This window comes from Symphalangus syndactylus, chromosome 16 (assembly GCF_028878055.3).
Source record: "Symphalangus syndactylus isolate Jambi chromosome 16, NHGRI_mSymSyn1-v2.1_pri, whole genome shotgun sequence".
Classification (NCBI taxonomy): Eukaryota; Metazoa; Chordata; class Mammalia; order Primates; family Hylobatidae; genus Symphalangus; species Symphalangus syndactylus.
The window spans coordinates 47,881,860-47,894,926 of NC_072438.2; the positions used below are offsets into that span (position 1 = coordinate 47,881,860).

Genomic DNA, 13,067 nt, shown 5'->3' on the forward strand with positions numbered 1-13,067 from the left:
ACAAAAGCAGAATCAAAAAGTAATATATAAAAAGTCCCTTATGAGACACTGCAGAACATTTTCTCTTACTATCACTATAAAAAATGTCAGTAATTCTGGGCTGTAAACCAAAGTAATCCAAAACCATGGGTTTAGTTCAATTCTGAACTCAGACATTTTGTAGCTTATCTACACTGGCCCATAGTTTAGGATCAAAGTTTTAAGAAAAAGAAGCAAAACAAATGAAAAGCTAGTGCAATGAGGGAAAATAACACAAGACAGCTTATTTCTTTTTTTTTTTTTTTTTTTTTTGAGACGGAGTCTCGCTCTGTTGCCCAGGCTGGAGTGCAGTGGCGCAATCTCGGCTCACTGCAAGCTCCGCCTCCCAGGTTCACGCCATTCTCCTGCCTCAGCCTCTCCGAGTAGCTGGGACTACAGGCGCCCGCCACCACGCCCGGCTAATTTTTTGTATTTTTAGTAGAGACGGGGTTTCACCGTGGTCTCGATCTCCTGACCTCGTGATCCGCCCGCCTCGGCCTCCCAAAGTGCTGGGATTACAAGCGTGAGCCACCGCGCCCGGCCGACAGCTTATTTCATAAAGCATTTTGGGTTAACAAAAACTAAAATTATAAGAAAAAAATTTGAGATCTTATTAATATCTAAATTGAAATAATCTGAATACAAACTCATTTTGAAAACAGCCAGAGCATGCCTTACACCTCTACTTTAGGACTTAGTGAATTAATGCAAAATTTCACTGTCAAATATATTACACAAATGCAATAGAATGAAAATAGTATACCAAAAAAAAAAAAAAAAAAAAAAGCATGAAAATGAGCAATGTCTAAATAGGCCATGGGGGAAACTGGGCTGATGTCCTGGGTCCTGCTCTTTGGTTCTGGCTCTGCCGATAATTAACACCATGGAAAGTGGTTGCCTTCATTTTGTGGTTCCCATCTGTGAATTCAGAGGGTCAGTTTAAGTACATACCACAGATGCTATCTGCTCTAAGACTTTTCTGCCCTAGAACTAAAATGCACAGTTAATACAGAACTGAAGCTTTTCTGGGCAGTGAAAGACAGGAGGCAAACAAGATCCACCACAGTGAACAGTTTTGGACACTCACTGACTCAGCTGACAGTTATTCTGGTTATGAAAACAAAGGGAAAAATGGGGAGCTATGCAGCCCTGAAAGCAGTATCAAAAACTACCATGCTTTTCTCATTCTGCATTGTAAAATGCAAACTGTAACATAAAAAAATTTTTGCTTTAAAATAGGTTTTGTTCTTAATTTTGTAATTAACAAATATTTATTTTTTTTTTTTATTTTTTTTTTTTTGAGACGGAGTCTTGCTCTGTCACCCAGGCTGGAGTGCAGTGGCATGACCTCAGCTCACGCAAGCTCTGCCTCCCAGGATGACGCCATTCTCCTGTCTCAGCCTCCCGAGTAGCTGGGACTACAGGCACTCGCCACCACGCCCGGCTAATGTTTTTTTGTATTTTTAGTAGAGACGAGGTTTCACCATGTTAGCCAGGATGGTCTCGATCTCCTGACCTTGTGATCCGCCCATCTCGGCCTCCCAAAGTGCTGGGATTACAGGCATGAGCCACCGCGCCCAGCAACAAATATTTATTTTAAAAATCAGGAGGAATGAAATATATTGAAACAAAGGGATTCACAGTGGTTATTTAAAGGTTACCTTATCTTCGTTCATACAGTATTACATTCTTTGTTTTATGAAGAGATGATAATGCAGCGATGGACACACACCTGGTCTGGGTCCAAGTCCCACCTACTAGCTGCACAGCCTGGCAAGTTTCAGTTTCCTTGTCTGTAAAATGAGGACAATATGGTTGAATAACATGGTCTCAAGAGCGGTTGTTGGGAGTTAATACGAGTTAATACAGGGTAAGTATCCCTTACCCAAAATGCTTGAGACCAGAAGTGTTTCCTGTTTTAGATTTTTCATAGTTGAGAATATTTGCATTATACTTACCAGTTGAGCATCCATAATCCAAAAATCTGAAATCCAAAATGCTCCAATGAGCATTTCCTTTCAACACCATGTCAGCGCTCAAGAAGTTTCAGATTTTGGAGCACTTTGGATTTCAGATTTTCAGAATACAGATGCTCAACCTATATATATGAAGCACTAAGTACAGTGTCTCACACACAGAAGAACCTACATAAGCATTTACTAATACTTTATGATAAACAACTTCATGTCTAACTAAAAATAGATGTTCACTAATACACCAAATGCAAACCATATAAACATCAAGACTCCAGAAAACCTTACCCACATGTATCAATATTAAACAAAACATCAAGACAATTCCAAGTAAAGAAAAAAATATATATATACAGTACAGTAACTTTCTTATTCTTCCAGACTCCAATCCTTTGTCAATCTATCCTACAGGTAGCTAAATAGATTAAACTTCCTAAAGCAATGTTGGGTTTAAGTCACTGCTACTAAGGATCTTTAAAATCTCTACATACATCTACAGGATAAGCCTCAAGCCCACCCAGACTAGAATGAGCCTCTGGTACACTGTATTTTAAAGTACTTACAACAGTATGTAATTCTCTATTTGAGTGACTGATTAATATCTTTCTCACCCACTAGAACAAAAGCCAGGAGATAAGGTGTGTCTTTTACCCTCCACTGTAATGCCACCATCTATCACAGTGCATGGCCTGGGGCAGGTGCTCAGTAAACATTTGTTGGATGAATGAACCTCATCTTCTATCAAGGCTCACATCACCATCTAATATGGATGACCCTTCGGGGTTTGCAAAACATTCTCTCATAAATTTTCTCATCTGACCTTCATGGTAAGCTTTTGGGGAAGGAAGCCAGAGCAGATGAGAAAACCAAGGCCCAAAAGTTCACTGAGTCACCCAAGACCACATTCTTAATAAGTGGCAAAGACCCAAGTGTGTTAACTCCTAGTCTGGGGTTCCTTTCAGAACATTCTGCTGCCTGGGTTAAATCCAATACAAATACTTGAGCCGTAACCTTGTCTTGTACTTTTCTGCCTCTCCAGTTTTTACTCTTCCCTTCCACCCACCCAGAACTGCCTCATACCTCTTTTCCTACTTTTCATTCATTAAACAAATATTTATTAAGGACTGTGATTGATAGGCAAACTCTCCTTCCTCCTTGAGGGTCCACCAGTGTGTTGTATATGTGTCACATCTATTGAACAGACATCCATTTACTCGTTAACAAAAAGTTTTCTGTTGTATAGACATGTATTTGTTCTTTCAATACAATGATGAACACTTGCTAAGTGTCATACAGTGTGAAGTTCCAAGGAGAACTGTGTTCTAATGTTCTGAGAAACTACTGAAGTTTCTCAAAGAGAACAACAATGTAAATTAACCTGTTTTAAAACACAGTAAAACTGCTGCCATTCACACAGACTGAGATGTCCCAGGTACCTCAATTGGGAAGTAAATCAAACACTAATACCTAACATAAATCATATCAACATATTTATCAATTTAAAAATATGTATAGATTCAATTCATCTACCGTCATGTAAAAAAACAGATTCACACAACATACACAGGCAAAGTATCCCCAGGTCTACTCTGCTAAAATAGTTTTTATCTATCAGGTCTGTTAAATAGTTAACAGCCCTTCTCAAACTTGTCAGCTCAAAAGAACACACCATTAAAATGGAAACAACAGATTTGGGAATCTCACGCTTCTAGATTACCAGCCCAGAACCACAACTCTAAATATAACAGCAATAAACCTGCAATAATCCTCATGAAATATAGTATCAATTAAATGTTGGTACAAGAAATGTAATGCAGAATTACTGCCGTATTAATACTCCCTGAAGATAAATCACTAAAGACTTTAAGCAAGTGAAAATCGATTCTGTGAATATTTAACACAGCTTGCTTTATTTAAAAATTCCAAAAACAGACACATACTGGCATAAAAGAGAGCTACAAAGGGTTAATAACACTAGATTATATATAAATTCAGAAGTAAGGAAGACAGCTGCCTGGGAATCTTATCTTGGAAATAATATTTTAAAACCTCAGGGAAAGCAAACAAAATGGTACTTGATAACATGTTAACTCATTAGAGAATTTAATACAAACAAGATCCAACTAATCCTTCTCTTTCTTTCATACTTAAATTTCAATGCTGAATTTAAGAGACCAATAACAGATAAGACAAAAAGGGAAAGCACAGGAACAAAACGGCTCTCAGAACAGACACAAACCTGAGAAATCATTTGTCTCTGTGGGCAAAGGTTTGGATTAGTGAAGAGCTTCCATCAATGTAAGGCAGCATGCCTGACCCCTCCCTCACTATCTCTTACAAGGACACAAATGCTTTTTAAACACCATGGTCCTATGAATCCCGAATGAATCGAAGTAAACCTGCATGAAGGTGGGGTTATGTGTGCTTGATTCAGGGTCCTTAAGAGTAAACTTGGCTGGACACAGTGGCTCACCTCAGTAATCCCAGCCCCATGAGAGGGGGAGACGGGAGGACTGCTTGAGGCTAGAAGTTCAAGACCAGCCTGTAAAACTTAGCTAGACCCTGTTTCTGCAAACAAACAAACAAACAAAAATTAAATTAAATTGAATTAGCCAGTCATAGTGGTGGTACATGCGTGTAGTCCCAACTACTTGATGGTGGAGGAGGGGGAGGGGGAGGCTGGAGGATCACTTGAGCCCAGGAGGTCAAGGCTGCAGTGAGCTATGATCGCACCACTGCACTCCAGCCTGGGTGACAGAGTAAGACCCTGTCTCTAAAACAAAAACAAAAACTACTAAACAGTAAATGTGGCCACATGTTTTCTTGTGTCTTCTAGTGGACCAGAATGACCTCTCACCTTCAAGGACTCCTGATCACTTTATCTTAATTGTCTACAAGGGAATGATTTACAAATCCTACACTATGACCATCCTCAAGAGGCCTCATTAAGAAAAGCTTCTCTTGTATTAAATCCAAAGCTGTTTTCATTGTATAGTTCAATTCCACTTCCTTTTTTCCCTCTGTGAACTCAGTGGAGAAGAATGAACCCCTGAAAGAAGTCCCTTTCATCTCAAAAAAAATAATCACATTTGGTAAAATGAATCCTATGGGTTAACAGAATAGGTGCTCTCTTCAAAAGAGCAAGAACGTCAGTGATCAAATTTAATCCCATCAATTACATTTTAAAAATCTTTTTAAGAGCTAATATGGCCTTGTAGAAACTAAACATTTAATATCTCCTTTGATTATGCAATTGCACAGGTTTTCCTGAAAGCTTAAGTTCACACCTTCACCCACATTCAATTCCAGCAGGCACAGAGTTTTTCCTAAACTGTTTCACCAAGCCATTGTGGGGTGTTGGGGAAGTTGCCGGGGGGCAAGGCTACAACTCAAGGGCCCTTTCGTTTCATGCTACTCTTTCGGTTGCCTTTTTGGGTCTTCTGCTCCCTTACCTTGGATGAGAGACGATGAAAATCAAGTGGGTTAATTATACTTTGCTTATAACTCTTGATTTTAAGATACGTGAAAGAGGAAATTGAAATGTGCTTAAAATTGTTTTTGGATGTAAATTATCCCAAGAGCTAATTATGTATAATTTCTTCATTTTCTTTATTCATGCAAGCGAATCACAGACAAACATCCTTTTAGGTCAAATATTTCTTTCCTTATGACTTCATGACTAATTCTACGTAAGCCTAACACACTCTTACTCACCCCTTAAGAACTCAGTATTAATATACTATCCTGTTAGGAAGAAAGGAGCTAAAACTTGCTCGAAAGGGACTAGTATGGCCGGGCGCAGTGGCTCACGCCTATAATCCCAGCTCTTTGGGAGGCCAAGGAGAGTGGATCACCTGAGGTCAGGAGTTCGAGACCAGCCTGACCAACATGGAGCAACCCTGTCTCTACTAAAAATACAAAATTAGCCTGGCATGGTGGCACATGCCTGTAATCCCAGCTACTCAGGAGGCTGAGGCAGGAGAATCGCTTGAACCTGGGAGGCGGAGATTGCAGTGAGTCGAGATCACGCCATTGCACCAGCCTGGGCAACAAGAACAAAACTGTCTCAAAAAAAAAAAAAGGAAAAAGAAAGGGACTACCATAACATACTTTGGCATGAAGTCATCTTTACTCTGTGCAGTTAAATAACCTTGTAACAGAAAAGGAGGCCTGAGAAGTACCTAACTTCCCTTCTAAGAAGGTCATATAAAGATCTTTCCATCTCTAGCATCCTAGTGACTCCGCATCTCCAGGATGAACATGGGAGAGACAGTTGTAAAGTCAAGGGCTGTCTATATTTACAGTCTCCATTTCTCTCCTCCCACTGAGCTCACTCCAGTCAGGCTTTCATTCCTACCATTCTATCAAAACTGCTTGTCAAGATCACCAACGGCCTCCATGTTGCCAAAGCCAATGGTCAATTTGAACCTTCATTCTACTGAATGATTACTCTAACTGGAAACATTCAGTACCTGCCTTCTTGGTGATCTCACCAAGGTAACCTTGGTTAATCTCCTAGCTTCAAATACCTTCTACAAATTCATGATTTACAAATCACGTCTCCAGTATTGGTGGTATAGTGGTGAACACAGCCGCCTGTCAAATCACATTTCCAGCCGAAACTTCTTTGAACTTTGGATTCCAGAATCTCTCATATATCCAACTGCCTATTCAATATCATCACATGAATATCTATATTAATCTGCTTTCACACTGCTATAAAGAACTGCCTGAGACTGGGTAATTTATAAAGGAAAGACGTTTAATTGACTCACAGATCAGCATGGCTGGGAGGCCTCAGGAAACTTACAATCATGGCAGAAGGTGAAGGGAAAGCAAGGCATCTTCCTCACAAGGCAGCAGGAAGGAGAAGTGCCAAGCCAAGGGGGAAGAGCCCCTTATAAAACCACCAGATATTGTGAGAACTCACTGACTACCATGAGAACAGCATGGGGAAACCACCCCCATGATTCAATTACCTCTACCTACTTTCTCCCTTGACATGTGGGAATTATGGGGAATACAATTCAAGATGAGATTTGGGTGGGGTCACAAAGCCTAACCATACCAATGTCTAAGAAGCATCAGAAACCTAAGTCCTAAATCAAATTCCTAATGGTACCTCCAAACTGGCTTCTTCCAAGACCTTGCCCACCTCAGTAAATGGCAATTCCATTCTTCCAGTTGTCCAGGAGAGCCATCCTTGTCTATGCTTACATTCTCTTTTTCTCTCTCTCAGTCCATACCTAATTTATAAGGAAATCCTATCAGCTGTACCTTATATCTGGAACCTGTCCACACCACCACCCTTTCTAGCACCCTGGCCCAGCAATCACCATTGTCTCGCCTGGCTTTTTACAATGACTCTGCTTCCTCCTTTCATTGTATTCTCCACAAAACAGTGATCCTTCATAAACCTAAGTTGGATCGCATCATTCCTCTGCTCAAAACCCATTGATGGCTTTCCCCCATTATAGGTTGAACTATGTCCCTCAAAAATTCATATGTTACATTCTTAACCTCCAGTACCACAGAATGTGATCTTATTCAGAAATAATGTCATTGCAGATGTAATTAGTTAAGATGAGGTCATTTAGGTGGGCCCCAATTCCAATATGAATGATGTCCTTATAAAAAGGGAAAATTCGGACACAGAGACACATACATAGGGAGAACACCATGTGAAGATGAAGGCAGAGATCTATAAGCCAAGGAATGCCACATATTACCAGGAAACCACCAAGAGCTAGGAGAGAGGGATGTAACAGATTCTCTCTCTCTCATGATCTTCAGAAGGAACCAACTCTACCAATAACCTGAGTCAGACTTCCAGCCTCCAGAACTGTAAAACAACAATTTCTGTTGTTTAAGCCAGTTGTCCCCAACCTTTTTGGCACCAAGAAGTTGTTTCATGGGAGACAATTTTTCTGTGGACTGGGGGAGTTGCAGGGGGTGGGAGGGGGCAGTTCACGATGATTCAAGCACATTACAGTTATTGTGCACTTTATTTCTATTATTATTTCATTGTAATTTATAGTGAAATAATTATACAACTCATCACAATGTGGAATCAATGGGAGCCCTGAGCTTGTTTTCCTGCAACTAGATGGTCCCATCTGGGAGTGATGGGAGACAGCGACAGATCATCAGGCATTAGATTCTCATAAAGAGCGTACAACCTAGATCCCTCACATGTGCAATTCACAATAGGGTTCGTGCTCCTTAGAGAATCTAAGGCCACCACTGATCTGACGGGGGCAGAGCTCAGGCGGTAATGAGAGCCATGGGGAGCGGCTGTAAATACATATGAAGCTTCATTCGCTGGCCTGCCATTCCCCTCTTGCTGTGTGGCCCAGTTCCTAACAGGCCACAGACCAGTATCCCTGGCTGGGGTAGAAGACCCCTGGTTTAAGCCACCCAGTTTATAGTAGTTTGTTACAGCAGCCCTAGCAAAGTAATACACCACCTCATAAAAGGATAAAAAAAGGATAATGGCCAAAAGACCCTACATGCTCATACCCTAGCTCACACACTGGCCCCCTTATTCTTCCTCCAATAGGCCAGGCTCATGTCTAGCCTTTGCTCTAGCTCTTCCCTGGGCTTAGACCACTCTGCCCCAGAGCCATTAATTCCTTTAGACCTCTGTTTAAATAGCTCCTTAAGGCCTTCTCCTCCCTCCAACACTGTCTGTCCCCCTCATCTGCTGTATTTTTCTCCATTGTGTGTCACCACCAGGTACTTTAAGTACTTATTGTGGCAGACTGGGAGATGCATTGCTGGATCCCCAATAAACAAAGAACTTGCTGAGCAAATGCAAGTAAACAGCGTCCATGACTCAGTTCCTTGGGGTCAGCCTTGGCTACAGAGCGCAGCCTCACCTGCCTGAGGTCACATCCTTCCCAAGGTAGTCCACACCTCAGTGTGGGACACTCTGAGAGGTGACACTCACTGCAGAGCTCTCTGGAAGGTTGGCAGAGACTCCGTCAAACCTGCATCACAGCTCAGCTTTCCCCTGCACAATCCTCCTTCCACCTCCTGTTCACAGGAATTGATCGCAAATAAACATCCTGCTTCCCAAACTCCATTTCAGTGTCCGCCTGTGGAGAATCCAACCTGAGACAATTATCTATCTCCCTTCACTGGAGTGTAATCTTACTGAGGGCAGGAACTTTGTTTCATTGTACCCCCAAAGCCTAAAATGGCACCTCGTAGGAAAGGAGAAATGATTGAATGGAAATATATGGATGGAGGAAGGAGAGCGGAAGGAAGAAAGGGCAATAAGTATTTGGACAGATGACTGGCCCCTGGATACAACAAAAGCATCTTAATACGGTTATTATGTATCGCAAAGCAAAAGGAATACACAGCATTACAATGACACTGTGTGAGGTTTCTAAAGTGCACATTGCTATTGATTTCAGAGAATCTTAAAAACAATGTGTACTAAGTTTTCCTAAGGTTCACTTCTTCTCTTGATGCCCATGACCTTTCCCCCTAAGATTTCAAATGTCACAACCACAAGATCTACCATAAAGAGGGTTTCAGGACCCTAACCTTTAAGGTAGGGAATATGCTGTATAGTAACTGTTCAATCACTCTGTGACACCTTTATGTTAATTCTTAACTCCCATTTCAAAGAAAACTCTGCTCTGCACGTTATCATTATAAATAGTTTATTACAGCTTTTCTTCTTTATTGACCATGTCAAATAAAATAGTATTTTTTTCATTCAAAATAGTATTTTTTTTCTTTCTCAGAGAATTGGCCTTCACTTTATTGCAACATTTTAATTGCACTTGGCTCTGGAAAGTGATTTAAAATAGATTTTCCATGCCCTATAACCAGCTAGTCATTTAGACCAAATAAAGCTGATTTCTACCTGGTCACGTACCTCATGCCAATTCCATCAGAATGTGTTAAGTCTGACTATAAAGTAATAAAGCTGAGAGTGTTAAGTGTGTTTGGTTTAGAATTACTTTCATTTCTTTACATAGCATTGCATGATGAGATTTCAAGTGAAAAATGTAAAGTCATGTTTAATACCAAAAACACCCCCAACAAAAACAAATCACCCCCACACTAGAGCTACTATACTGGTCTGTAACTACTCTACCACACTCTAAGGCAAATTGATTCACAACAGTGTCTGTATGTTTATAGCACAAGAATGTCTTACATAGATGTACCCGAAATATTTTATAACCATAAATATGAATAACAGAGTCTTCCTAGTCAGACCTATCTAATTTCATCAGCCTTCTGAAATTATATCTTTCACTAAAGCAGCCTCAGGGTACAAATGCAGTAAGATAACATTAATTAAAATACATAAAACCATCCAGGAGTAGCAAGTAGTATATTATGTTTTTTTAAAGAGCAGAAATTGAACTAAAAATAGTAGTCACTATTTTGCCAGCTTAAAAAGCTAGGTCTTAAATAGTGCCTGAAGCTACAATTCTATTACTACCCAAGGTAGGATAATAATTAGTATGTATTCACTTGTCTGGTATGCACCTAGCTTTGCAGGGCTGTGTGTGTATGCTCACTTTGCAGCTAAGACCTTCAGTTCTCAGCTACCTGTTTGCCATTAAGCAGATTCCAAGAAGTTCCAAAATATAATGTGTCAACCCTTACACTATGTCAACAACTGTTTCACTCAAAAAAATGAAGAGTCTATACAATCCTATGGAAACACTCAGTATTATCACTGCTGAAGTACAGATCTCTACTTTATTTGGAAATAAATTACTGTTGACTATAAATAAAGCACCATCATTACTGATACCCTTGACTTACATTGCAATAAACCCATCATAAATTGAAAATATCATGAGTAAAAAATGCATTTAATACAGCACTATTATTATTACTAACTACAACTACTTTTGCACTATTGGGTGTTCACAGCAACCCTATCAGGTAGGTATTAATCGAGAAACATGCTCAATGCCCTACAACTAGGATATGATGAAGCCAGAGCTGATACCTAAACTTGTCAGACTCCAAATCCATGCATTTGACTGCACTATATATTCCTCTGAAACGCAAACAAATATTTAAGATGCATAGCAACAAAGAACTTAATTTTATCACTAAAATTCCTAGCTTCTGCACACATGTAGGAATCATCAATATGAGAATGCTATTTTGTATTTTGTCTTTTCATTTAAGATTATTTCAAGTTTTAGCAAACAACCCCAGCAAAGAAATAAAATTAGGTCAGAGATGAGCTTCTGTAAGAATTGTTTTCCTAATGAAGTGAAGATACAATGATACAAAATAAGATCTCAGGTAGCAAAGGGCAGCAGTCCTTTACTTGCCAAATATTAAAATGTAACACCTATCAAAACGGTGGGATTTCAGGTGATTTTTTTAAAATTGGCTTTTTATACTTCATTATTTATTGTTGTGTTTCCTACTAAAAACCATGACATTTTTACAACATGAAAAAAGATAAGTATTTTAAATTTGAGAAAAACAAACATTAATAATACACAGTTGTACCAACAGGCTAATATTATACACACTAACAACTCTTGGTTGGCACTTTACAGTTTATGAATGTGTATGTGTGTACGTAAGTATCTGTGTTGCTTATTTAATTCTTACAGCGACCATGTTCAATAGATAGTATTACAGTATTCTTTTTTGCAAATGAGGAAATAGGGTCTCTGATGAACTGAACAACTCGTCCAGGGTAACATGAATAGTACTTGATGGTTTGGTAAAGATAACAAAGCCTTCTCAATTCACAGAAGTTCAGAGCTTATCTACAGAAGTCATATACAGATACGATATAAATGAATTTAATGACCATGTGCTATGAATTCAGAAGGCTTTGTTATCTTTACCAAACCATCAAGTACTATTCATGTTACCCTGGACGAGTTGTTCAGTTCATCAGAGACCCTATTTCCTCATTTGCAAAAAAGAATACTGTAATACTATCTATTGAACATCGTTGCTGTAAGAATTAAATAAGCAACACAGATACTTACGTACACACACATTCATAAACTGTGAAGTGCCAACCAAGAGTTATTTATTATTATCAACCAAAACTTTTAAAATTTAAACTGAAAGATCCTTAAATAGACAGTACTCTCAATTCATTTATATGACATGAGTTATCCATTTGTACTTTAGCTTCTTTTGTAACCCAAATCTTACTGCAGAGGCAAAGGAAAAAAGTCTCTATGTATGCATGTATGTATATATGTGTATATATACATATATATCTATAGAGATTTATGTATTTATATTTTTCCCAAATGAGATCCCCAATAGAATGAAAAATCATTACTCCTTAACTCCTTCTAATACATATTTATGCAAGAGTTTAGACTTTATAATACAGCCAGTTTTAAATCAGATTTCCATTCAATTCACATTAAAGTGCCTATAAACTGTGATAGGTGCTTTTAGTTATGTATCTTTCTATTCTAGGGGAACATTTGGAGGTTGGCTTGTAGAAAAGAAAATCTGGAGATAGAACAACCAATTAGCAGGCTTTGCCATCATCAAGGTGAGAAAAAAAATGAAGACATCTGGGGACTGAAAAAGAAAACAGGTTCCAGAGACATTTCCAGCCCTGTTGATGAGCTACCTCCATGAAGTAAAAGAAAAGAATCTTAAAGGGGCAGGAAGATTTCCAGCTGTGGTGCCTGTTACAGACTGAATGTTTGTTCCCCTCCAAAATTTATGTGTTGGAGGATGGTACTAGGAGGTGGGGTCTTTAAGAGGTGATTAGATCATGAGGGTACAGCCCTCATAGGTGGGATTTGTGCCCTTACAAAAGATCCTCTATGAGCTCTCTGGCCCTTTTCTGCCATGGGAGGACACAGTGAGAAGATGGCCATCTATGAGCCAGAAAGCAGGACCCTAACCTGCCAGCACCTTCATCTCGAATGTTTTCCAGCTTCCAGAACTGTGAGAAGTGTCTGTTGTTTAAGTCACTCAGTCTAGGGTATTTTGTTACAGCAGCCTGAACAGACTAAAACAGTGCCTGTGAGTGTGGGGATGCTTATGTGAACCATGGTAAGGAACACAGGCAGTTCTAACAGGGTTAAAAGTGGT

The 13,067-nt window shown here is 39.4% G+C and overlaps 1 protein-coding gene across 22 annotated transcripts in view; it reads right to left on the minus strand.

The window, feature by feature from the left end:
- Positions 1-13,067, minus strand: part of APBB2 (amyloid beta precursor protein binding family B member 2) — a 405,899-nt gene that overhangs the window by 367,071 nt on the left and 25,761 nt on the right. For 6 of the 22 annotated variants that reach the window (XM_063619806.1, XM_063619800.1, XM_063619808.1 and 3 more), the window contains exon 2: positions 1,680-1,811. The exons of 11 other annotated variants lie outside the window; for them this stretch is intronic. The gene's annotated coding sequence lies outside the window, so the exon portion shown is untranslated. The remainder of the gene's footprint in view (positions 1-1,679; positions 1,812-13,067) is intronic. 5 more of the 22 variants (XM_063619810.1, XM_055246435.2, XM_063619801.1 and 2 more) reach the window with 1 other exon arrangement.